The 26,508-nt window shown below is 37.2% G+C and overlaps 1 protein-coding gene across 4 annotated transcripts in view; it reads right to left on the reverse strand.

Moving 5' to 3' along the window:
- LOC107666512 (SERTA domain-containing protein 2-like) overlaps nucleotides 1–26,508 on the reverse strand; it is a 36,242-nt gene that overhangs the window by 6,811 nt on the left and 2,923 nt on the right. For 2 of the 4 annotated variants that reach the window (XM_016457884.1, XM_016457883.1), the window contains exon 1: nucleotides 7,069–7,317. The exons of 1 other annotated variant lie outside the window; for it this stretch is intronic. The gene's annotated coding sequence lies outside the window, so the exon portion shown is untranslated. Of the gene's footprint in view, nucleotides 1–7,068; nucleotides 7,318–22,367; nucleotides 22,502–26,508 lie in introns of those variants that run through there. One more of the 4 variants, XR_001631669.1, reaches the window with a different exon arrangement.

Genomic DNA, 26,508 nt, shown 5'->3' on the forward strand with positions numbered 1-26,508 from the left:
AATGACCTTTTTTGTTCGTTGTCTGTCATTTCGAAGCTTAAGTTGCATACGGTTTTCTTTAGTTTTAATTTGCCTAACTATCGATCTGACCCAGTAGACGCCATAGTCCCACTCTGTCTCTCTCCCGTCCCGCTTACTGTTTTTATTTATTTATTTTTTTTAATGGTGGGTGTTTACACAGTTGGCTAGAGCAGTGCTGATTGGGGAGAACGAAGGTGCGCTTACTCTTGACCAGGGCAAGTAAGACTGCAACTCAAGGCTGGTAGTCATGCATATGCTCTGGAACAGAGTAATATCGCGTCCACATCGCAGGCTTTGCGATTAGGAAATCGCAACGTCTCAAATCGTGATTTCGATTCGATTATTAGACCCCCTGCAGCCCTAATATATATATATACACACACACACACACACACACACACACACACACACGCAGATCTGTCAGGCAGCTCTTCTCACTCAGGAAGTGCAAGTGGCTGGGCCTGTTGCCTTGCTGCCTGTTACCATGACAAACACAGTCAGCTGGGAATCCACCCAAAGAGTTGACAAAGAGAGCGAGAGAGAGGGAGTTTGGGGGAGAAGAGGAGCTGAGGAAAGTTAAAGAAAGAAATGTTTCTCTTCGCTGCTTCTGAGACGATGATTCTAAAACAATAAACGACTAGCTGGAGAGAAAAACAGGTTATGTCTGCCGGAGATGGATGTGCATTCCAAAGCATGGCGTTTACATGCAGAGCACGCAAATAATTCATAAGATGGAGGGTTTATGAACAAGTAAACAAGATTTACAATCATATGCAGTCCAGTTCAGTTAATTTAGTGTGTGTGTGGGGGGGGGGGTTGAATTATTGAGTTTAAAGACTATCTAGAGAGATATTTAAAACTATAAGCCATGAGATGATCACTAATACAAGTTTGAAATGGAAAAATAACCCAATTAATAAATTAATAAAAGAACAGTGACATAGACATGAGCACAAATGATATTCAAGATATTAAAATTAAAATAGTAACATCCATAAAAATGTTAGACTAGAGTCTTGCCAAAAAGTTGAGGATGCAATTTCAGGCTGTTTTCGAGAGGTTATTGGAAGGATGAGTAACAGAAAATGAGTCTAAGAATGGCTCAAATAATACAAATAGCATCTTGCACTAAGCAACTAAAAAGTCACAGCAAATTTGTGTTCAGATCTGAGTGATTTAAAGAGACAGACAAAAATGTAACTGTAAAAAAAACAGGCAAAAATCATTGAGAACCACAAACTGTTTAGTCTTTCGTTGTGGCTATAAACTCACCCAGAGTAGCCCTATAACTGTATGCCATTGTCTGAAGCTTTCAAGAAAGTCTCTAGCAAATAAAGTTTCCCCACAGTAATCCACACAGAGGAATGCCACAGCAGCTGAACGCGTCCTTGTGACTCACGCTGAGGAGTGGATACGACTGTCTGCAGCGCTCAAATGCCACTGCCGCCCCACCCTACGCATTCCTTCTGATTGTGCCTCTGACTGCTTCTGCTTCGCTCCATCATTTTACTTTCATCTTCAGCGTGAAAGGTCAAAGTGTGTATCCTTCTGCTCCCTAGTTCAGAAGTACACTGGCCAGGGAGTTTCTAGGCTAGTCCAGTTCCATTGTCAGAATCATCCCAATGCTCTGAAACATGCAACTAGAAATTCCCAGAAAGCATCATAAAAACTAGTACAGATTTGCCACTCACATGCACATCCCTAATTATTATTATCCGCTTATTATTTATTATTCAGGAATTATATTTTTATTTAATTTAAATTTTTTTTAATTTGTTAATTTATAATTTTTTGTGGCTTTATTATATTCGTATGTATGTACTGTATGTAGCTTTATGTATTCCATTAAGTACTTTTTCTTTTTTCCCAGACAAGCACATATTTTATAACAGTTGTAGCTATAACAAATATGACACAACCAAAGAGACAGACAACATGGGTGGGAAGATCTTCACCACTTCTTGGTTCTTTGACTCTTTATGCTTGCCAGTTGTAAATTACCTTTACCAGAGTGACTGGACAACCTGTACACTGGCTCCTGACCTGGATATATTAACCATAGGGGGACAGGAGGAGGAGCCAGAGAGGAGGAAAAAGAGGGGAATGTTGAGTTCTCCTCAGTAACAAGTGCTGGGGCAGCACACAGTGTTCCCTCACGCAAAGAGACATTCATAAACAGACAACCTGTCTCTGCTCCCTAATGCACCAGCGCTGAGCAATGACCCTGAGTGAAAACTCTCCAAGGAGAGGAAAAACACAGTATCAAAAAATGTCTCTGGTGCAAGACGGGCTTTATAGAGTTTGACAACATGGCTGGCAGAAGCCCACCTTTAAAGGACACCTTCAGAAGCGCAACTTAGATCCCAGTTACGGCTCCATCCGGTAGCTAAGTGTCTGAGACACAGCACCGGATAACGGTGGAATTAACATAAAAAATAAGGCAGAGGCCTTTCGGGAGGAGAGCTCTGACTGAGTTGTCAGAGCAGAGTCTGGAAATATGTCAGGGCTGCTAAGCAGGCTGTACGTTCTGTTCCAATCCTACACACAACACATACGGCACATGAGGGACCGGGTGTGACGCCGGAGCTTCGGCACTGGGTGTACTGGTGGAGATGGCGTGAGAGAATGCAGCAGAAAGGATGGGTGAGCAGGCGAACAAGTGCAGCGGAGAGGATGGAGCACAGAGCGCAGAGTTTTCAGTGATATTATGATCCTGTAACAGGATCTGCACGTTTCCATGCCTGTGCTTCAGAGCTCCCCTCCCCCCTCACCTCCACACAGTGCTATTTCAGATCCGGAGGGTACTGATTCCCACAAACACACACATACACACTCACGCTGTCTGCAGCTCTCAAACACCTGCAGAAATAAATGCACGAATGTAGACAAAGTCACATGCATGTTGCGAAACACTGAGATTTACTAATGCAAATGGGTGCATTAGACATAACGGACATAAACACACATAAAGGACAACACCAGTCATGAAGCAGATGATGCTACTGGTTAATGCTATTTTGCCCATAGGGATTTTTTAAAAAGTATTTGTTTAAGAGTTTTAAGCCATGAATCAAAACAACCAGCTATGAGATGAAACACAACATTACAAACTTTATGGCAAAACTCATGTGAAAATCAGACAAAAGGACAAACGTACAATACTGTTTACTTAACATCTTTAATAAGGGAAATAACTACAGCACCATCTATCTATCTATCTATCTATCTGTCTGTCTATCTGTCTGTCTGTCTGTCTGTCTGTCTGTCTGTCTGTCTATCCATCCATCGCTACTTGCTGGTCAGTGGCACTTGGAATTAAGGGGAGGGGCATTCTCATTCTAAAGAACTGATTGGACAAAAATTTTGTTTATTATCACCAAAAGAGAAAGACTGCATATTTTAAACAAAAGTGATTTTTGCCAACAATTAGGAGTAAGAACTAACTTTCATACAACTCTAATTGTGCTTTAATGGGGTCTTCAATGACGATGATGATAGGAGAGGGGAGAAATTGAGAAACTCACAGTTCTGTAGTCTTATTGTACAGAAACATTTCCAGCACGTTTCACCATCCACTCCACCTGGACTCTGTACTTGCTGTAATTTGTTGCAGTGCAAAGATGGAGTGTCATTTATATGGGAACTCCTGATCAAGGCTCAATGACACTGAACAAACAAGCAAAACAGTAAGAAAGTGAGACTAACGGAAACAAATGGGAAAGAGGCAAGACAGATAGAGAGAAGGCTATGGGAGAAAGGATAGACGGAGAGAGAGATGTGTGAGATGGTAAACATAGAGCGATCGAGATAGACAGATGGAGAAGGCCCAGACGCCACATTCCCACACAGCACCAAGTGAAAGCTGCAGGGGTCAGACAACCGTCTGACATCTTAAAAACTAACAAAATAACATGTCTGTAAAACTGTCGCATGCTGAATCTGTACTGTACCTCACCCCTGCCTGGTGTACAGTCTTTACTATACCATAACGTCTTACACTAAAGACAGTCAACTAAAAGTGGACAGATATGCATCTGTTGCTTTACTGCAGTTTTTTAGAACATGATCTGACTTGTATTGGCCAAAACTGAAATGTAATAAAAGAAAACATCAGTAACTAGGCAAGCAAGTCTGCACTGTGTAGCCATGTAAAATTTAGAGCTGTCTGTCTTTACTTTCAGAGTGTATAAGAGCTGATGAAAACTCATTCTGCAACTAATGCTCTTCAAATTAGCAGATAAGATGTCCGTTTGTCACAGCTTTTTTGGGCCACTGTGAGTCATAACTAGTAACGATATGTAAAAAGAGTGAGTAATGGCTGATATAATTCTGCTACATTATATATTTTTTTGAATTTGAAAGAATTCTCTTAACAAAGCTGAATTTGTCGAAAACACAGTAAAACAGTAATATTGTGAAACATTATTTCAATTTAAAACAACTGCTTTCTATTTCAATATATTTTATGATTTATTCCTGTAATGCAAAGGTGAATTTTCAGCAGCCATTACTCCAGTTTTCAGTGTCACATGATCCTTCAGAAATTATTCAAATATGCTGATTTTGCGCTCAAAAAACTATTTTTCTAATTATCAGTGCAGTGTTAAAAACATCCGTACTGCTTAATATTTTTTGTGGAAACCATGAAGAGGTATTGTCCAATGCAAAGATCACCCAGCTAATAGGCCTAGTGGAGCTATCAATCTAACAACCAGCATAAAACTGCAATTTTACTCTCATAAATGAAGGATAGATGGAGTGGATGACACACTTCAGAGCAGGCAGAGCTATGGATCTCGGTCTCAGAGAGCAGCAAAGAGGCGGCACATACTCTGAGAAGCTTCTTTACGTCAGCAAGAGTAACAAGACAACCCACATTACAGATTTCCCCACAGGCACTGAATGTTGCAAAGCACTGTATCATGCACATATACTGTACACACTATCACTGGAGATGTTCACTTTGTTGGATACCTTGTGCATAAATTAAGGAATGTATGAAAAGTTTGCACGTATGTTTACAGAAAACACTCACAGTAATTTCACACTAAAATCATTCCCTAAAAAATTCCACTGTTTCTGGAGTAACTTAAGCTGTGCTGTAATATACTGTATGTTGAACAAAAAAAATGGGGAGTGCAATATAAGAGAGGAAAGATTAAAACTTCCCTTAAACTTCTCCTAAACGTCACACTCCTGTTAAAAAACAGCTAAATAGTAGCTGGGAGAGGAACGCAATTCAAACCGGTTTGACCAGAGGGGCAGAAGTCTTGGAGCACTATGTGAAAGTGTAAGATAGGCACGCACGCACGCACACACGCGCACACACACACACACACACACACACACACACACACACACACAGTTACACACACCATTTAAATGAAAATAAAACTCAACAAGCAACAGGTGATGGAAATGAAACTATTAAACAATAATTATTAGTCTTCCTTCTTTTGCGTTACTAGTCCTCCTCTTTTCACTAATCAGGTATAGTATCATATCTCATTTCAAGACACTAGACTGTGAGAGAGGCTATTTTACTGAAAGTAATAGTATATAACTGAAAATTATCTAATTCACAAGACTAACAAATAAGCCCAACTTTGCAGCATAAACCTGAGTGGCCCATCAACATGTACTGGTACAGACAACTTTCTGATGTCCACTCTTCAAAAAGTCAGCGAGGTGTTTTCTGGACACAGAATACACCCACTTTGTGACATTTACAATTAAATGAGGGACAAAACCTCATTTTTCTTCTGTGACTGTGTTGCAGGAAGGAAGTGCACATTTAAAGATGACACGGAGAGTACAACATGTAAATGTCACGGAGTCTGTCTTTTTGTTTAAAGGAAATAAGACAGCAATGCTCAGACTGACGAAAACTTTGCTTAATGTTAACTGTGCATTCACTAGAAAATCCAACTGGACCTTGATCCTCTGAATTTACTGAGTGTGTGCGTGCATGTGAGTTATTCGGACTTTGAATGCCAGTGTGTCTGACAAGGATAGCAACTGCAAAATAACTTCTGCTGTGAGTCGCCACAGATTTCACTGACTTCTTTACATGAAAGAAAATTAATAAACAGTTTAAGTGATGAAAACAACATAGTATCTTCACTACACTGTTATAAACTTACTGCTGCAGGTTGTGACTTAAGATATTTCTTATAAAATTAAACTCAAGTTTAACTCTGCTGTTTCTACAGTGTAATTTAAAGTGAATTTTCAAAAAACAGCGAAGAAAGCTATTGCTCACACACAACTGAGACATAAAGACACTGTCCCTCACAATCCCCCCACTGCCATTTTCCAGTATGTGAATTTGTTCCATGACGACCAAATAGGCCTACATTTATTTAGCTTAATCAGAAGCCAAAAATAAAACCATCTACTGTGTCAAAGCCATTCAATGCCTATTTACCATCTAATCAAAACCATGTCTAGTAAACATTCAACTTTGTACAAAATGAGACTGTAAAAATCATCATAATGTTATAAGAACATCTTATTTTCATTCAACATGTCACAATCATTTCAGAGTTTCAATTTCATCAGCAGTTAAATTCAAAGTGTTTGCAAATTGCAATAAACATGCTGCCACTTTGATTTTAGTTAAAAATCAGTAAACAAAAATGAAACTTTTCTATTTTAATGAGTTGAAATTGTTTACTAAAATTTAAAAAACATTCGATTTTAGTGTAAAGTGTCTGTCTGGTTCTGGATCTCTGTCCTAGAGCCGAGCTCTTCAGTCAATCGGATCAGTATCTTTAATATCAGTACAATAGAGCGCAACCATAACAACATTTAGAAATATCAAGATGTTCAATTTGACTCAACTGGCGACTCGGTTCGGCTACAGAGTGTGTCTGCCTTGGGTTACGACATGCCTGTGAACTTTCCTAAGATCGCACCGACCGCCAGACAACAATGCACGAATACACGTATGACTGTTGCCCCTGCTATGTGCAACATCAGTGCCGCCGCAGCGTTTCCACGCCACTTACATGATCTCAGTTATTTATGAATAAGCTCCGCGCTTACCTCGTCTACTTCAAGTGGAGGAATAAATTGAAGCATCGGGATGGATCTTTGTTTTATTGTTGACAGTCGGCACCGATAAAACTCTCGCAGCTGATGAGTAAGGTCGGCAGTGAGTTTGTGGAGAGAGAAAAGGACAGCAGACTATCCGCGAGCCCGGAGTCAGTCACTATGACCGACACATTCGCCTTCCAATGCGAATGACGTCGATAGAGACTTGTGCTCGACTACACAGAGCCTGGCCTCGGAAAAGTCCAACCCCTACACGCGCAAGCACCCACTAACTCTCGGGCTGTGTCTCAAATACTAGCTCGTTGCCTACCTAGACAGCGTCACGGGCACGTTGCGAGACAGCGACACTTGCGCGAGTTGAACTGACGCCGAAAGGCGTCTGTGATGAAGTATGGCTCAATAGGGTTCGAGACATGGCCCTATTCTATCTGTACTATAGCATATAGGCAGTAGAAATGGGACTGACAAAAGTTTTGTAGTCGACATGTCTTGTTTCATCTGAACCTAATAGCGTATGAAGCTCTTAAAAATTAAACAGGTTTTGCTGGTGAAAGGAGCTGCTTAGTCTGCAGAAAATGTGAATACACAACTTCAGCAGGTCAAACTAAATTTCATACAAACAGTTTTATTTTATTTTAAGGAGTTTGCAATTTTTTACTCAAATGTGAGTGTTTAAACCCCAGAGTTGTGTACTTTTATCAATTTTCTTATAATAAACATTAAATAAATGTAAAAAAAACAACAACAACAAAAAAAAAAACTACAGAAGTATGTGTAATAGGGTTGCACTTTTAGCCTAAATTAAGCTGTCGGTCAGGCTAGCAAGTGAAGGAAAATATTTGTTTGATCATTTTTACTTAAGCAACAGGGTTGAAGTTTGAGCATGAGGAATGCAGTCAACATGACAGTTTGTGTTAAAGGGGTCATATGATGCTGCTAAAAAGAACATTATGCTTTCACAACAAAACACAGCGTCACACACGGCTAGAGTGAGGAATGGCTGGCAGCTTGAGAACGGCGCGGCTGGCGGATTCGACGAAGGAGCGGCCAGAGGGCTTGCGGCAACCACATGTGACGACCCCGGGCTGGACTCCGCTTCGTCCATGGTGAAAGCCGATCCGGCGATCCACAGCGCGAAGTTGATGTATTTCCTCAGCGACCAGCACGGATCAGCTCTAGGCATGACGAAGCGGATATTGTCCTCTTTTGGAAGGCCAAACAAAGTAGTTTCGCTTTCACAATGAAACACAGCGTCTTCACGACATGGCGGCAGCAACAATACTACAGCCAGAATAAAAGTTACGCCTTCTTTCTTTGCGTGAACATTTGGGCGGTGTTATGCAAATCTTCCCACATCGTGACGTAGACATGTGGGGGCGTGTTAGAACGAGCTGTTTTAGGTAGGCGTGGTTGACTCTTAACTTTTATAAAGAATATCTCTTTGGATTTGAGACTTCAGTCTTTGCAACTTTACAGATCTTCTTTATGCACCAAGAGCTTGTAACACTCCAAAGAGTGAAATCGCATCATATGACCCTTTAACATTGAAAAAATGGAATGTGATTATTTACTGCCATGCTGTAAAAAGTGTTCAAATCATGTTATTATTTTACATTTTTAAATAATGTTACAGTTTTTGTAATGGGGGGGTGGGGGGTCATGCTTTAAAAGGGTTGTGTACAATGTTGGACACCACTAAATATTGCATTTCTTATGATTAAAAGTTCATAAAAAAAATTTTTAATGCATACATAAAACAAATAAATCATTTTTTTTTATGCTTTTAAACCATGTGATACCAAAGTGTACTGTCATACAAAGGCAAAAAAAGAGATGTTCTTGAGTGCATGTAATGAAAAAGGGTTTGTTTGTGAAGAGTGAGCATATTAGAGAGCAATATGCAGCATGCTTGACCTATAGTTCCCAACAGCTGCATACTGTATGACCTTACTGATGATGCTCCTATAGAGGCCTCAAGCTATCGAACTGCCACCACATGGCAAGGACAAGCACTACATGGCTCATAACCTGCTTTATACTGTATCCCTCTAAATTAATACTCCAGCTGTATAATAACAGTTAAACATAAGACAGTTCAATCAAACAATACAATTCAAATGTATAAAAAACAGCTCACAAATTTGCTGCCAACATCAAGCATATCTGATGCAAATAGTCATCCTTTAAAACCGTCTAAATGATTGCTCTGCCAGATATAAATACACATCATTTTAAACTGGACACAAGATGACATATGAGATCATAAAAGTGGCACACTTCTTTTAAGCAATGCATCATCCCGGAATAAAATGCTTCACTGTCTGCCCTTATTTTTAGACTTGACCCTCTGTATTTATGTGGCAATTAAGCATTATTTCCAAAGTAAATACACAATTCAAAACACATAAATAAACTTTACTCTCTCTCCAAGGGAACCAACTAACACAGTTTGCACACTTCAGCAATGCAGTGTGATTTATTGCCACCACTGCAATAACACAGGGCACGTTTCCATACAGCGTACACTGTTCATGTACCATCGCCTGTGTATTTAGCAACGAGGCATTACGGCAGGCACAACGCTCACCTATTTTAAGTCAGCAGCGTGCTTAGGTTTAGGATGTTGCCTGCTCAAATGTTAGAAAAATTTGTGCATATTGCACAAACAAAAAACTACAGTGAATTGCACAAAACATACTAACTTTATTAAACATCTAAAGCCACATACACATCTCACACTTCTCTAGAGCTACAGCTCTCAAATTTCCCACATTAAAACAGCACTGGAGTGAACGTGAAACAAAAAGCAGTGGTGTGAATCCGTGTTCCTGTGTCTATCTCCATGTTGTTATAAATGAGGAGGAGAGAGCTGAGCATAAGGGTGGTTCTAAATAAAGATTTCAGGTCAAAAACAGGAAATGGCTCAGTGAGCAGTCGAGGTAGGACGGAGTAGTGCTGGCCGCTGGGCGGCATCTACAACATCCCCTTTGTTCCCCCACACTACAAGCAAGGAAGCGCAGCCCGTCCCATTTCTCTCTCTCTACCCCCATCTCCCTGTGTCTCTCTTTCTCCCCTCCCTTTCTCTCTCCCTCCGGATCTCTCCTGCCTTTCTTTACTAAGCCTGTCTTATACGTTGTGACAGTGTATGATCATTTGTTGTGGGAACCTCCCAACAATTGCCTCTTCAGCAAGAGCGTTGAACATGGCACGAACAGTGTGGGCATCCATTCAAAAAAATAAATAAATAAAAAAATCTGAGTCATTACCGAATAATGAGCAACTGCTTTATTTCCTGAGCTAATCCTACTATGATGTGCAAATCTTTCATATTTAAAGGGATAGTTAACCCAAAAATGAAAATGTAATCATCATTTACTCACCCTCATGTTGTTCCAAACCTGTATGCATTTCTTTCTTCGTTTGAACGCAAAAGCTGATATTTTGAAGAATGTGTGTAACAGTTGCTGGTAGCCACTGACTTACATAGTATAGAAAAAACTATGGAAGTCAATGTCTACCAGCAACTGTTTGGTTATTGACGTTCTTCAAAAATATCTTCTTTTGTGTTTAACAGAAGAAAGAAACTCATTTTGGAACAACTTAACTTTTGGTGAACTATCCCATTTAAGTTGAGAAACAAACAAACAAACAAAACTCTTAGTAAAGTTTTTATTACATACAGTCCTAAAAATAAAGATTTCAAAAGGGGGGTTTCAGAAGAACCATTTTCCCAAAAAAAACCCTTAAGTGAACAGTGAAAAAAATTAGAATGAAAAACTTTTCTTTTTTTTTTTATCTAAAAAACATTTTCTTTGTGCAATAGAAATGTTCCATGGATGTTAAAAGTTCTTTATGGAACCATACATGGCAATAAAGAACATTTATTTTTAAGAGTGTACACACATACAGACAGACAGGCAGGCAGGCAGGCAGGCAGACAGACAGACAGACAGACAGACAGACAGACAGACAGATAGATAGATAGATAGATAGATCATTATTAATGGACAGTTCACCCAAAAGTAAAAACTCTGTCATCATTTACTCAGCTTCGTGTCATTCTTACCTTTATGAATTTCTTCTGTGGAACAAAAAAGATATTTTGAAGAATGTCCAATGTTGAAGAATTTTTGTCCATATAATGAAGGTCAATGGGGTTAAAAACAACGTGGACAAAAAGAAATTCCTTTAAAATATCTTCTTTATGGTTCCACAGAAGAATGGTTTGGAACATCATGAGGGTGAGTAAGTACTGCTAGAATTTTAATTTGTGGGTGGGTGAACTGTCCCTTTAATTGAAAAGCCTCAGAACAACAGGTCATGCATGACTGAGGTAAAACGTGAAGCCCTCCACTCCATGATATGACGACAGATATTTGGTGTTGATATCACCAAAAGTGGTGTGAAATCACGCTGCTCTATTACACATAGTCATGCAAACAAAAGAGCTGCTTGATTGCAGTGCTGTTAATTACAAGCCTCTTCAGGGTCCCAGTGACACAGACACACAGGGTTCTGGTGCCAGCAGAAACGGCCCTGACTAAACTCCTGCTAAACCCTCCCCTCCACACCACAGTCCACTCCACTCCTCCTCTACACTCGTTGAGTACCCTTGGTACATCTGTCTCCCTCATTATCTAATTTGGCTCATTATCATGCAGACACACTTCAGCAGGGGGTGCTCCCTCATCTTATTGCCATAACTGATTGCGGCCATCGATAAATACCTGTTTAAATCAGTGGCCTGAAAGAATCCCATATGGAAAAAAATTATATATTATACTAAAAAGTATTATATATATATATTACATTTTCCTTACAGCAGCCTACATTTAGGCTTTATTAAATTTGTATTCAAATGTGTTATGTTTACATGTTACAGACAAATAAAGTTACAAACAAAACAAAACAAATAAAGTTTTTCTTCAAACATGACATATGTAAATGTATTTTCTGGGATTTATTTGTTTTTGGTGTATTTTTGTATATTATGAAATATATGTAAATATATATTTTAAAATATTGTTGTTTTTTTGACAGAATTATAGATATACACTACTATTCAAAGGTTTGGGGGTTTGGTAAGATTTTATTTATGTTTTTGAAAGAAATCTTTTATGCTCACCAAGGCTACATTTATGTGATAAAAATACAGTAAAAGCAGTTATATTGTGAAATAAATATTATAATTTAAAATAATAGTTTAAAATGTTATTCCTATGATGCCAAAGCTGAATTTTCAGCAGTCATTACTCTAGTCTTCAGTGTCACATGATCCTTCAGAAATCATTCTAATATGCTGATTTGCTGAAGAAACATTTTGTATTATTATCAAAGTTGAAAACAGTTATGCTGCATACCATTTTTCAGAATTCTTTGATGAATAGGAAATTCAAAAGTACAGCATTTATTTGAAAGAGAAACCTTTTGTAACGACTTTACTGTTACTTTTGATCATACAACCTTGCTAAACAAAAGTATTCATTTCTTTTAAAAAATTAAAGTTTCTGTGCAATTACATAAGTTTTGCATATCTTTTCTTGTCTCATGACTCATGAGTATGAGCATGTTAAAACACGTTTCAATAGCACTGGGGTTGAAAAAAGTACTATTCATTTCTCTATATGTAAAACAGAAAAAAAGTTAGAGTCCATCTAAACTGTCTGTTTCACTGAATCAATTTAAAACTGACCCAATTATTTGTCATGACTCAAAATAAAGAAAGCCAAAAGTCAAAAGACATTGCTCATACATTAAAATATTTTGTTAAAAATATATCCAAGTAAAGATTGCTGTTTATTACCATGCAGTGGTATATTGAATATAAATAATAATAAATAAAAAAATCAAGAAACATTTTTCTTGGATTCATCAAGCTTTGATATATTTGTTTTAGCTATTTAAAAATGCTATATTTATTTTGAAATATTTGCCAACAAAGGCTGTTGAAATGGATGGTTTCTCTGAATGCAGAAAAAAATCATCCTGAAAAATATTTTCTTATATTGCCCAGCCGTAGTGGCCAGGGAAGGGCAAGAAGTCAAAGCCGGTCAGAAATCTGATTCCCTTTTGTTCTTCATTTATTTATTATTCACCGTGGTCGGCCCGTGTCTGAGGTGCACTACGTGCCAGGCTGTCAGACAAGCATGACATGAATCTCCCCTATGTGAATCCAGCTGCCCACTTTCCCTATGGACAAGGTTATCGCATTTCCCTCCTGTGCCGCCTCCACATCAGAATCAGACCCTCACGACCCAACCCCTCTAGCTGCATAGATGTGCAGAGCAATGCTACAAACCCTGAGTCATGCAACATTTCAGAAAGAGAAACCTGGAGGGAAAACTGAGAGATATGAGAATGTGTGTGCGTTGCAGGAAGTGGGCAGGTAAAGAAGAGAGGACAAGATAAAGAGCGGAAACACAAAGAACTCGGATATTTAATTATAGGGATCATCTTAACACGAGCAAGTGGGGGAATTTACAAGAAAGCCTACTAGCAATGCTATGATAACATTTATTTTAAAATAAACAGAAAATGTGATAGCTGGATAACAATCATCATCTCGATAGCAAGGAAACAGAAGATAAATGAAAAAGGGTTATTGTAAGTCATCCATCACTGCTCTCCCTAAGGCGCTGTGTATTATGCTATGAGGCGTGCTGTGCTTTAAGAAAAAAAAATTGAAAGAACGCTGAACTTTGTGTACACACTTGTGTTTTATCCCATTTCCATGGTGATTATGCAGAACAATATTGATATAACACAACGTTTTCCAACCCTCCTCCAGACATTCGTAGGTTTGCACGTCTCGCATGAACATACGCTCACATAAATACACTTACACACCCTGGCTGGATTAAAACCAATGCAGTGATGGTTGTGGTTTTGGAAGTGGACTCCATATATGACAGGACACCATACATCATGCTGTTTTTCTCTTTCATTCTGTGACTCTCCTGGCTGGGGCTGGAGAACTTCAAAACGCTCAAGATGTGTTTATTGGGAGCCAAATTTTTGAGTGGACACAAAGACCCAGAACGAGCGGAAAGGTTTTACGTTAATGGCATGACGTTTTGGCACAGAACATATTCAATAAAATCCGGCAGGAAAAGGAAGATATTTCATTAAAGGTTGGTGCCACGACTAAAAGGAAATTCTCTGTGGGAGGATAAAGAGATAATAATTCAACGTGAATATGAAGGAAAAAGGTCAATGACACGACACTCTTTTTTTTTTTTTATCCGCATCTATTAATTTATTTAAAATTTTGTAACTCATGCAATGACTTGAATGACTATAATTTTCAGTTGAATAAATACAAATTAATTTTGGCATAAGGTCTAAAACGCCAGTGTGATACAACTCTGCTGCTATTATAATTAAGTGGAAAAAGGGTCCCACTTTATATTATGTTGCCTTAACTACTATGCAATTACATAAAAAAATAAGTACAATGTACTTATTGTCTTCATATTATATTGCAAAACACTTTTGCTGCTACTGAGGTGGGATACGGGACAGGATCGGTGGTATAGCTATTTTTAAGGGTTGGTTGAGGTGTAAGGAATGGATCAACAGTGTAATTATAAATGTAATAACAGAGATTAATTACAGATGTAATTACATGCAGGTATTTTTAAAAATATAAGTACAATGTAAAAACATACAAATACACAATAAGTGCACTGTACCAAATGATTAATTTAAATGTAAGTATATAGTAAGGCCATTTAATATAAAGTGGGACCAAAAAAGACTTTTCTTGACAAGAAAACCAAATTAAGCATAATCTTGTATTATTATATCTTAGAAAATTAAGGGGGGGAAAACATAAAACAGGAAAGATATCAGTAGAAGACCCTTGTTAGAGTCAAAAGGTCTCCTAAAATATAAAATAATTTGACCTTTTTAATGACAAGGCAAAGTTGTAAAACATCATGTGGTAATTCATTGTATTTGTTTAAAAAAATACCGTGAAATATATATTTGAAAGTGTTATTGACAATAAAGTTTAAGATTATACTCACATGTATAGTATTCAAGGTGTAAGGAAAATACTTTTTACTTGAGATTTCCACACCACATCAAATACTACATTTCATATCATTACATTTAAACTTTTCTTAGTCCACATGACAAGTGCATTTCTATTTTTTAATGTTGTTGTACACTCTTATTTGTCACTGGCACGTTCTCTGAGTGTATCTGTGAGTGTGTCCACTGGCTCCATCAAAACTTTATCACATGTGCTTGTGAGTAATTTTCCATAATGTCTGTAAATAATGTGTTTAAATGAAAACATAATTACATGGGCGAGCACGAAAACTAAGCAAGTCTTTCTGGTGTGTGTCTGTGCACTTAATGCCCAATGAATTATTGCATTCCTATTGTGCTATTCATAGACTCACGACTAATGTAACAGTACCAAACCCATGTTGGGAGAGACGGTAATTGCAGAAAACAGGTACGTTTCTACAGTGGTCACACTTGACGGCAAACATTCTCCTATCATGAGTTGCCTTTTTTTCTCCGGCTGACTAATTCAATAAACATTCCAGCGTTGGACATTGCACTGTCTGCAAACCTTGAAACAGTTTTCTCTAAACATATAGGATATTTGTCTTTCTCACATCAAGCAGTTGTTTGATAGGGTACAGTTGTTTGATCAGTGGTACGGACAGCATCACTGATTTAAATAAGCATGAATTTATGAATATTAGTCACAGCTGAAGATGGTCTGAGTCATAAAAAAACCTGTTTTCACCAACATGGCTTCAAACTAAAAGACATGACAGAAGAAGAAGAAGAAGAAGAAGCGAAAAACAGCAGGTTTCAAATGAAAAAGATCGAATGTCTTGATGAAAAACAACTATCATTTACAAATAATTTTTGGTATTTAGGGCTTCTGCATGCCAGCACCTCTGTATTCAACACGTCTCTTCTGTTTTCAAAATTGTGGACTCCTAAAGAATGTCTTAAATCCCAATTTCCATGATCTTCTTTTTTTCCCCTATTTAATTTTGGTATTTTGTGGTCCACTGCTTCAGTTATTTTAGTTTCTGTTTACTTGCTGAAAACACTACAGCATTTGTTGCCATGTCTGCTCCCTCTGAAATGACCTGTTGAAGAGAATGAAGCCACAGATGTCACTAAGAACATCAAACACAGAAAAATGAAGGGCACCAGAGTGCTTAGGATTGTGGGTAATGAAATGATTGGACGACCCTGGACCGAAGCCACTGCTGAGATGTCACTTGGAATAAGAGCTACACCAATAATCACTGATCACAGTGCGATGTTTTCATACCAGTATCAATATTAGCCAAATTCAGAGTTTGATGACCCAATTTATGTCCTGTAAAACAGAAAAATGAGACAATAATTACATATTTGAAGTCCAGACTCCCTTGAGCCAGGCCATTTATGGGTACATTGTTCAGCCCGGTCAGTGTGGTTGTTCGAGAAGCACAGTGGAGTGATCTTTGCGGTGGTTGTGTATGAGGAGTCTGTTTACAATGGATGGAGGAAGACCCCTATGGAGAGAGTTTGCTGCTCCAATAACTAAGATCCAGACTCACAACTCTACAACACAAGCACAACATTAAGGTCACTATGAATCTCGTGCTGAACATTTTAGCAAAATGTACATTTTAGTCAGAATTACTGAGCTCCTAATCTATTGCGCTCCCTCTGTTGAACGTGCACTCGTTCAGTGAAGTCTGTGAAGTTTAACAAAGACTAACTTAGTGTCAGGACAATTCTTTATGCAAAATGAAAAATACTGCCATGGCTTTATAATATTTAAGATAAGGATACACCCGAAAGATGTAAGTTATGCACAAAGTAAAACAGGTATCAAATGCATTAAGCTTGTTTTTTTCTTCTAAAACGGTCAATCAATCAACGCTTGGTTTATTTTTATTTTTTTGAAGATTTTTGGCGTTTTTGCCTTTATTGTGAGAGAGGGGGGATGGGATCGGGAAAGAGCCAGGACCCAAACTCGAGACGCCCGAAGCACAACAGTGCTATATAGCAGTGCACTCGCTGCCCACGAGGCTATTGGCACCTGAAATCGAGAATTCTGATATTAAAATAGAACATGTTGTTTGTAGGAATGTTCTTTTAAAATAACACCAGTGTCTAATGGTAACATCCTAAACTGTAAAATGACTGTAAAAACTAATTTTAAACAACTTTACAGTTTAAATGCAAATTTTGAAAAACTCAAAAAGTTTTACAAAATGATAAAACTCACATTTTAATAAATATTAATAATTTATTAAATAAATGATTAACAGATACTGCATAAATGGTAATATTGTGTAATTTTATTACAATTTTACAATATATTTCTATTTTAATATATTCTGAAATGTAATTTATTTCTGTGATGCAAAGTAGAATTCTCAGCACCCATTACTATATAGGTTAATATGTTGATTTAATGCTAATGAAACTATTTTTCTTATTATTGTCAGTGTTGAAAACAGTTGCTGCTATATATTTTTGTGGAAACCATCATACATTTTTTTAAGTATTATTTGATGAATAGACAGTTCAAAAGAACATTAATATATAATTACAGTAAATGTAACATAAATGTTTTACTGTCACTTTCAAACTATTTTGTGCATCCTTGATCAATTATTGTATTAATTTCTTTCCAAAAAAAAAAAATACAATTCTTACTGTCACTATCCATGGTATATCCATGCCTGTAACTCTCTACATCTCATTCCCTTTTTGCGTGACTACATTTCCCAGGATCCTCTTCAACACAAAGCCATCTGAACTAATTTGCTTCAGCAGTCACTTTTTCTTTGTACTAATTGCACTCACTTACACAGTGATTACCTCACCTTCATAAGGGCACTAATGCCTCTTTCGGTTAATATCAGCCTCCTTTTCCCTCTCTTTTTCCCTCTCCTGGTTCACACACACACACACACACACACACACATTAGGCTGCTGTATCTGTGTATGTGCCTCAGGGCTTCTCCGGCAGAGTGAAAGAGAAAAGCTTTGGCCATCACAGCTGTTCCCAATGCTTTAGACCCTATTGCTCAGCAACACAGAACAAAACAAAAGCACATCCCTCCCCTTCAGCCCTTTCCATCTCCTCCCATCCTCTCCAGCACCACTACCACATTACAAACTGTTCGCTCTGCCCCTGCTCACACACACACACACACACACACACACACACACACACACCCCTGCAAACTGTTCGCTCTGCCCCTGCTCACACACACACACACACACACACACCTGTCCTCATACCCTCACCCCTCCCACCATCCTCACACACAAACACCAAGTCCTTTGTCCACATTCACTTGGCAAAATATATATTCTGCACTAAGAGCGATTAGGAGGCTAGCCAGAACAGTAGTATGAACAGTAGACAACTCGTGTTCTGCTGAAACAAACCAATAAGTAAACAAATCAAACTAAAGCTCCATACCAACTTGTCATTTTTGTTGTTGTTGTTGTGTTTCACTTGCTGAGGAACTTACTAAGGTAAACACATTGTCACAAGTCTAATCTGTCAACATAAATTTGGGAAAGGCAGTCGGAATATTTGAGGCTAAAATAATATAAACTTTTACACAGACTACATCCCAACAATGGCAGCAAAAATCACATATATTCAGCAAATGCGTATAGGCCCAGGCTAAATGTAAACATTGGGAGCAGTGAGACAAGACATTATTTTAACTGGCATGGTAAATATAACATTGGGTCGAAACACTGAAAGTATGTTAAATGCTTCTTGCCCAGTCTAAGGCAGACATATTACTAGTCACAAGATACAGTGAGAGGGAGGCCAGACACAAATAAGAAAGGGGACAATATTGGGCCAATATTAGTATAATAAATGTAAAAAAAAATGTTTATATATTGACTGATACCAATATATCGTGTATCCATAGCAGGGTGTTTGATATTGACAAAAACATTATATCCCAATGTTGAAATATCTAATGATTTTTAAAAAAGAAAGGAAAAAATAATAGAAATAATACGCCAGTAGGTGGCACCAAGACACAGCTGTAATGAGTCACTGAGTCATTCATTCAAATAATTTCTTCAAATGGCTAATTCATTCAGGAAAGAAGCAAGTGATGTGGTGTGCACTACATCACAGTATGTAGTACATTTGTATTTTAAAGAATTTTACGACCGTTAAAAAGTATGTTCTATAAAATATGAATGCGGATGAAATTCAGACATACTACAGCCGCCATGTTGTTACTGTCATGTGACCAACCAGTGTCAGTTGTGTTGCTTTATTGCCATTCACAAATCCTCTCCGATGGGACAGTAAAGAGACCATCGAATGCGCAATTCAGAATCCCGCCGGAAGTAGTAGGTCATCCAGGTACTCTTTGCCTTCGTTTTTCGAATACTATCGTTTTGGACATACTACTATGTTTTTATCCTACTGTATAGTAAGGAATTTTTTTATTTTGGACACAGCAGCTATCTGTATAATATCTACCATATTTCAAATGCGAAACAGAGTGAAAACAGACAATAATGACACTATTGTGTCTAAAATGTAAGTTAATTAATATGAACTTATTGTTTATTAAACTGTTGTCAATCAATATTACATTTATAATCACAATGACTTATGGGAAAAAGCAGCACTCTTACTCCTGTGATATTGTTTATCATATGATATACACACAAAAAACAAGAACTTATACAGGGTAGTTTTATGCCCCGAGTATCTCAAATTTTCGGTGTATTTTTGTTTTGTTTTGTGCATAGTGATTGAAAACACAATAACGATCAGCTCACACGTATTGCATATTACATTATATATATATGCACACCCCTAATCCATGCAATACAATTTTTGGTTAATTTCCAGGTTTAAATTAATCTCTGAATCCCAGATTTTCAATGTAATCGTTGACTTTTGAACCCCAATGCAGGTTTGTAAAAAGACAAAGACTGACATAAAGAGGCTGGTGTTGTCTCTTTCTGCACGATAAACTTAAGCAAGCTGCTTTCTATCTCTTCCAAACTTTATGTTGGACACCATAATGAGGAGGATTAAAGAGAAATGCAATAAGTGTCTCATAACAGTGCTTTAAGTTTCCCAACAGCCAGCCAGCCAGCTGACAATAGGGAGGAGCAGTGCCTGTCAAACACCAGGTCACAACACTGACAACCCACCCAATCACCACGAGCAGGAGGGCGTGAATCTCATATGGCACACAGTGCCCACAGCCTTTTCTCACACTCAGCCATGATTTTGACCCTGACATGCTAGGTGAACGAGTCGGTTTAGATATCGAGCATCTGTTTGATGAAACGGTGAATGCATGTTAAACCTTACCTATAGTATATGAAAAAAATGCCACATCAATGTATTTATACTTTCTTATACTTAAACATCACAATTTAAATATTTAATATATTAAAAATTTTTTGTGTAGGTGTGACAAAACATTTTGCTGAACTTTAATTTTAACTTGTAATGAAAATAAAATAATTAATTGAATTTTGATGGATTTTTTTAAATTAAAATTCACTTTTGACTTTTGTATTATTTTTTCCCCTTTAAAACAATAAATTAAATTAAATTAAAAATGTTAAATACTCATTGTTCCAAAGCAGTTTTACAGACAACAGAAAAAAAAAAAATTTATACACAAAAAAATGTTATAAATACAATTTTTTCACAAATATTAGAGACCAAATACTTGGAAGACTACCTGTTGAAGATCCTTAGTCTATAACTTTTGACTATTTTTTTAATCAAAATGTATCCGTATCAGTGCTGTTCAACAAACTTTCAATACACTTTATCAATTTTTAAAAAATAGGCTGTCAGGCCATCAAAACGTTTCGAAAGACCACTCCTTAAAAGAGTGAACTTGCTTCAACACGTCAGCTCCATTGTTTCTATGTTAACTAAGAGGCCTTTTTGTGCAAGATAGTTATTTTACAGCTTCTGGCGGCGGGAGAAGAGAAGTTGGCTCAATGTGGTGTAATAATAGACAGTTTTATAATAAGAGTCGAGTCGACTTTGCTCCACTCCACAGACATAATGAGGCTGGACGAGAGGGCCAGGCATGTGAGAATGCACCCTTTATTCCTGCAGCTCAGAGCCTCACTAAAGCCTCTGTTGTGCGGTCTTGGCATACATTTATGACACAGGGCACCAAACCAGCGCCGGTTCTTCATCTTTGACTACAACATGGGGCTCAGATGTTAACACATGGTGCACACTGTGCAATAAGCCCACAGCAGTTAATCAGCTGATAATTACCCCACTGGTTTAAACACAATCACGACTACAGGCACCAGAGCGACTGTGGAATGACAAGAGGTTTATTATTTAAGTACTCTGATAAGGTACCAAGCGTGCAAAGTAATGACACCTTGTGAAAACATGGTATAAATTGAAACTAAAGTTGCACATCAAGACAAATCTGGTGTTGGTGGCAGAAAATAATAAGCTGAGGTTTGTAACTTGTTGTGAGAGAGATTGAGGTTTGAGCTTTCTTACTGTACTCAGTGTCCTGCTGCCTGTCTGATAAGATCCCAGAGACACCAAATTTTTTTTTATGTTTTTGAAAAAAGTTATACTCACCAAGTCTGCATTTATTTGATTGAACATACTGTAGAAACAGTAATATTGTGAAATACAATTTAATACAATAGAATATATATATATATATATATATATATATATATATATATATATTTAAAAATATACAATTTAAAATATACAATTGTTCTCTATAGTCAAATGTAAAATTTTCAGCAGCCATTATTCCAGCTTCAGTGTCACGTGTTCCTTCAGAAATCATTTTAATGCTGATTTACTGATTGAGAAATATTTTTAATTATTACCTTTTCTAAAAATAGTTTCATGATTTTGTGGAAACTGTGATATATTTTTTCAGGATTGAATGGAAAACTGAAATCCTTGCTGAATATATCAAAAAAAATAAATAAATAAACTTACTGACCCCAAACTTTTGAACAGTATTGAGTCATTATTCACTGGCACATTCATTACAGTTCATGAGAGAAATAGCAACGAGTATGATTTTTTTTTTTTTCACAAATCACAATGATTTTATCACCCAAAACTACATGATTTTAGAAGATTTAGAATATGGCACACAAGTCATATGGACTCCTTTAATGGACTGCTTTAATTCATCCTTTTTTCAAAAGCAACAGCCACTGTTGACTGTATATAGACAGTGCAACCACATTTTTAATTTTAGTGTTCAAAGAAGAAATAAAAAATGACATGTGGGTAAGTAAATGATGACAGCATGTTTATTTCAGGGTGAACTGTCCCTTTAAGACATGTTCACTGCATGTCAGAGAGATCTTGTATGTCCAGCAGAAGATGTGTGCTTCAGTGCTTAGTCATCAGAATTCCCGTTTTCTGCAATACACACAGGAGCGTATCAAAGCAACCCTCAGGGGGGGAAAAAACACACTACACCACAATATTATTAAATTATAAAATACTACTGATTATACAGCTATATTTATTTTTCCTTAAAAGAAAAAATTGATATAGAACAATTTCAGAGCTACGTTCTAAATGAGCTTATGATGATAACACACATTTACGGCAAAAGACTGACAAATGTACAAACATACTGTATGAAACCATTCACACACTAACTCCTAGTCTCTGTCCAACTTAAAGAGGTGCCTACAGACAATGTATTAATGGATTCAGAAATGTTTATTGATTTGCCATTTTACACCCACAATATTCAAACATCTCATGACAACCAAGAATATTTTATACAAGGAGAGAGGGAAAATTCTACTCATGCACAACTTATGCATGCAGCAGAAATGTTTCTCATGCTAGAGGAGGGAAGAAAGGCTGCATTGAAAATATGCCAGAGAAACAGAGCAAGAGAGACTGAGATTCTTTATCAGGGGTTTTCCTGCATTTTTTGCAAGTGATTTTATGGAATTGAATAATATCTGATGCAATCTGTGTTTTTTAACTGTGGTTGCTAACTGAACCACAATATGTATGACTGAATAACATAAAGCAGATTACTTGTGTGAACCATTGAATTGAACTTTATACTTTAAGAATATTATACTTTAAAACACTATGAAAGAAATCAGAAAAATGTCAACATTCTAAACCCCAGTGACAACAGAAAAAAAGTGCCATTTACTGTGGAAATATGGCTAGATTCATATTCAATAATCAGTCATGGGAATGAGGACGTTTTTTTGTATTTTTATTACAACTATGGCATTTGCTTTCAGAGTTCAGATAATCAGGATCCATTAATTATCACATATGCCAGTTAAACAACTGAATAGCTATGGTAAATTCGTAAGGGGAAGTACAATGTCAAAAAAATGCTCACATCTACAGTTTGAATATTTTAGCTAGCTCAATATAAATAAGGCGGAAGTACAAGTTTTGGTGTCAAATATAAAAGGTCCTAGATCAATACAACTATAAAAAGGTTAAATATTAATCGACTGCAAGTAATCAACAAGCAACAATGTACATAAACTACCTCCAAAAAACATTCTGACCAGAAAATCCAAGTCTAAAAAATAAAAATAATCACATAAATATTCAATATTTCCATGTCAGGCTAGATGAATATACAGCTTTGTGTCATATTAAATCCACAAGGGCAGAACAGTGAATTTTCAGCATATATAAAGTGGAGAATGAATTTAGGATTGGAGAGCATGTGAAGCTTCATGCATTGTCATGGTGTGTGCAGACGCTTAGCATGTTTTGTTGAGCCATGGAGAATCACCTCTGAGCTATGCTTTTCCAAGGCCCCTCTCCGGCTCGTTCTCTCAGGCCTCCTTCTTCTTTAAAGGTGGGTGTATGTAATATCAATGCTGCAGTACAACTGGCTGCAGGAGAGAGGCCTCTCTCTCTCTCTCGATATGTGTGTGCGTGTGTGTCAGAGAGACAGCCGGCTAACTCTGGCATTGCTGCTGTTCCAGAGACACCCGATCTCTACAAAGCTCCCCGACCTGCTGGGGCCTTCGCTGCCACTGCTACTGCAGGTCATTTGAGAGTAAATACTTGAGAACACTGACTCAATATCAGCACTCTCTTAGAATGGTATTACAATTAAAAGCAGTATAGTTCTCAAGTGCTACTTGTATGTGTCACTATTTGCATATTCTTTCAAATGGCTAAAAGCCTAATAAAGTATAAATGACTGGATCTTACTTGACTTATTCAAAGAAAATTGCTGAAATAAACTTGAACAGAGCCACTTGTATCAGCAGTCTGACTTTGAGGATGAGAGGATCAACCACATTTCTCAACCCTGGCTCCTTTTCTTCTAAATGAATGACTGGTTCTTGCACATTTTGCAACACCTTCAAAGTGAAATGTCCAGTAAGTGGTGCTAAAACCACGTTAAGTTTGATCTGAAACAGATGAACATGAATCTGGCAATGTTTTATTACGTTGATTTTTGTACGTAATATTACGCCAGTTTGGAAATGAAATATGTGAGTGGTGCTAAAAGGTTAATTCCCCATCGCATTTAAAAATATACAGTGGTGTGAAAAAGTGTTGGCCCCCTTCCTGATTTCTTATTTTTTTGCATGTTTGTCACACTTTAATATTTCAGATCATCAAACAAATTTAAATATTAGTCAAAGATAACACAAGTAAACACAACATGCAGTTTTTAAATGAAGGTTTTTATTATTAAGGAGAAATCAGGAAGGGGGCCAACACTTTTTCACACCACTGTACGTACCCCAAACTTAAGCAATAGTGTTAACAAAATCAAACATGAGATAATACATTTGTTGAAGCTATAGCTTGTTATTTTTGCTTGGTTCTGAGCTTCTTTATAGTCTTTTGCTCTCAGATCCGTACCAAGTTTACTACATCAGAAAACCATACATATGAAGCTGATTATCTGATGCAAATCTCAACATATATTAGTTTACAAGTGTTTAGTGAAGTGTTTTGATGTCATAATAACATAGTATTGTGCAAGTCTTTATTAATCGATAATATACCCCTGTAACCATAATTTGAGTAAAAAAGAATAAAAGTAGATGGTGTTCATGTTGTATGTATACATTTATTGTATGTACAATTTAAGTAGAAGCACATTTTGAGCCTAGGTAAAAATTTCTGGGGGGAATGATAATGAAATTGTGAAGGTATAAAAAATATTTATCTAGATTTTTCTTGTGCTATGAAAGTTGTTTTTGGAATCTTATAAACAAAATGTCTGTTTCCAATGTGCTTTTTTTTTAGCCAATCAGAAGCATCTTGAAAATCAACACAAAATACACATGAAAAATACCTGGACCAACTGCAGGAAAACAAACTAATCAAGAAATGACATGTCTGGTCCTGATCAAACTGTGATGACATTAACGGTTTATAACATATTATAGCAATACAAAACAGCAATACATGAAAATGCAGGCCACAGGTTATAAAGTTCTTAAGGGGAGTTTTGACACATCTCCCTAGAGGTTTAGCATTCAAAATCCCCAGGACGTCAACGTGCTTGACGCTTCAGAGTTCAATACAGTGAATGTGCTTCCCGCACATTATAATGAAAAGCAGGTCACTGCCCCAGGCACTGGCAGTTCATTTACACAGAATTCAATGCAAATGCATTTGAGCAATTCAGTAACACTGGACTCATAATTTAGAGCACATTAAAACATTATAGACTGGCAGAAAATGTAACTATGGCTATATTATGGATTTAAGTCTTCCATGAGAAGTCTACTAAAGACAGAGGCTGGACCTAAGCACATGTTAAAGGAACACAAAACAGACTATGTAATTAAGACTGGCTCCTAACTGGTAAATGTCATATCCATGCAGGACACTGTCATTATCCATGCAGGCTACACACTGCAGCTAAATACAGTTGTAACTTCTCTTCTGAGTGCTTAATCCCACTCTGTAAACACAGAGTTAGGTTATTTGTGGGAGTGACAACTGTATTCAACAACCAAAGTCACTTTTGCATCCTTTTAAAGTTTAAAAGCTTGCCATTGTAAACCTATCGGAAAAAGCAAGCAACAAAATGTCTTGTTTAGTCATATGTTTTTAGAGTAAAATACTGTGTAAAAAATGTAACTTTAAATTCTGACACCATACATATTATTAGAACGTAACAGGCTGGCTGGAGAGTGTATTAATTGGTCAACAGTAGGGCTGCACGATAAATCGCATGCGATATTTAATGCGCATCTTATCAGTAAAGCCATTCTTTAATCAGCGGTAAATCTCCATCACCTGCGTGCTTTCACATTGAGCAGCATTAACTACACAGAGCCGTTGTTCACTGACGAGCAGCGCCAAAAATCGCGCGAATATGAACGTGGTTTAGCGCAGCTCGTCAGTGAACAACGGCTCTGTGTAGTTAATGCTGCTCAATGTGAAAGCACGCA

The sequence above is a fragment of the Sinocyclocheilus anshuiensis genome, unplaced genomic scaffold, assembly GCF_001515605.1.
Source record: "Sinocyclocheilus anshuiensis isolate Anshui unplaced genomic scaffold, SAMN03320099.WGS_v1.1 scaffold63, whole genome shotgun sequence".
In the NCBI taxonomy this organism is placed as follows: domain Eukaryota; kingdom Metazoa; phylum Chordata; class Actinopteri; order Cypriniformes; family Cyprinidae; genus Sinocyclocheilus; species Sinocyclocheilus anshuiensis.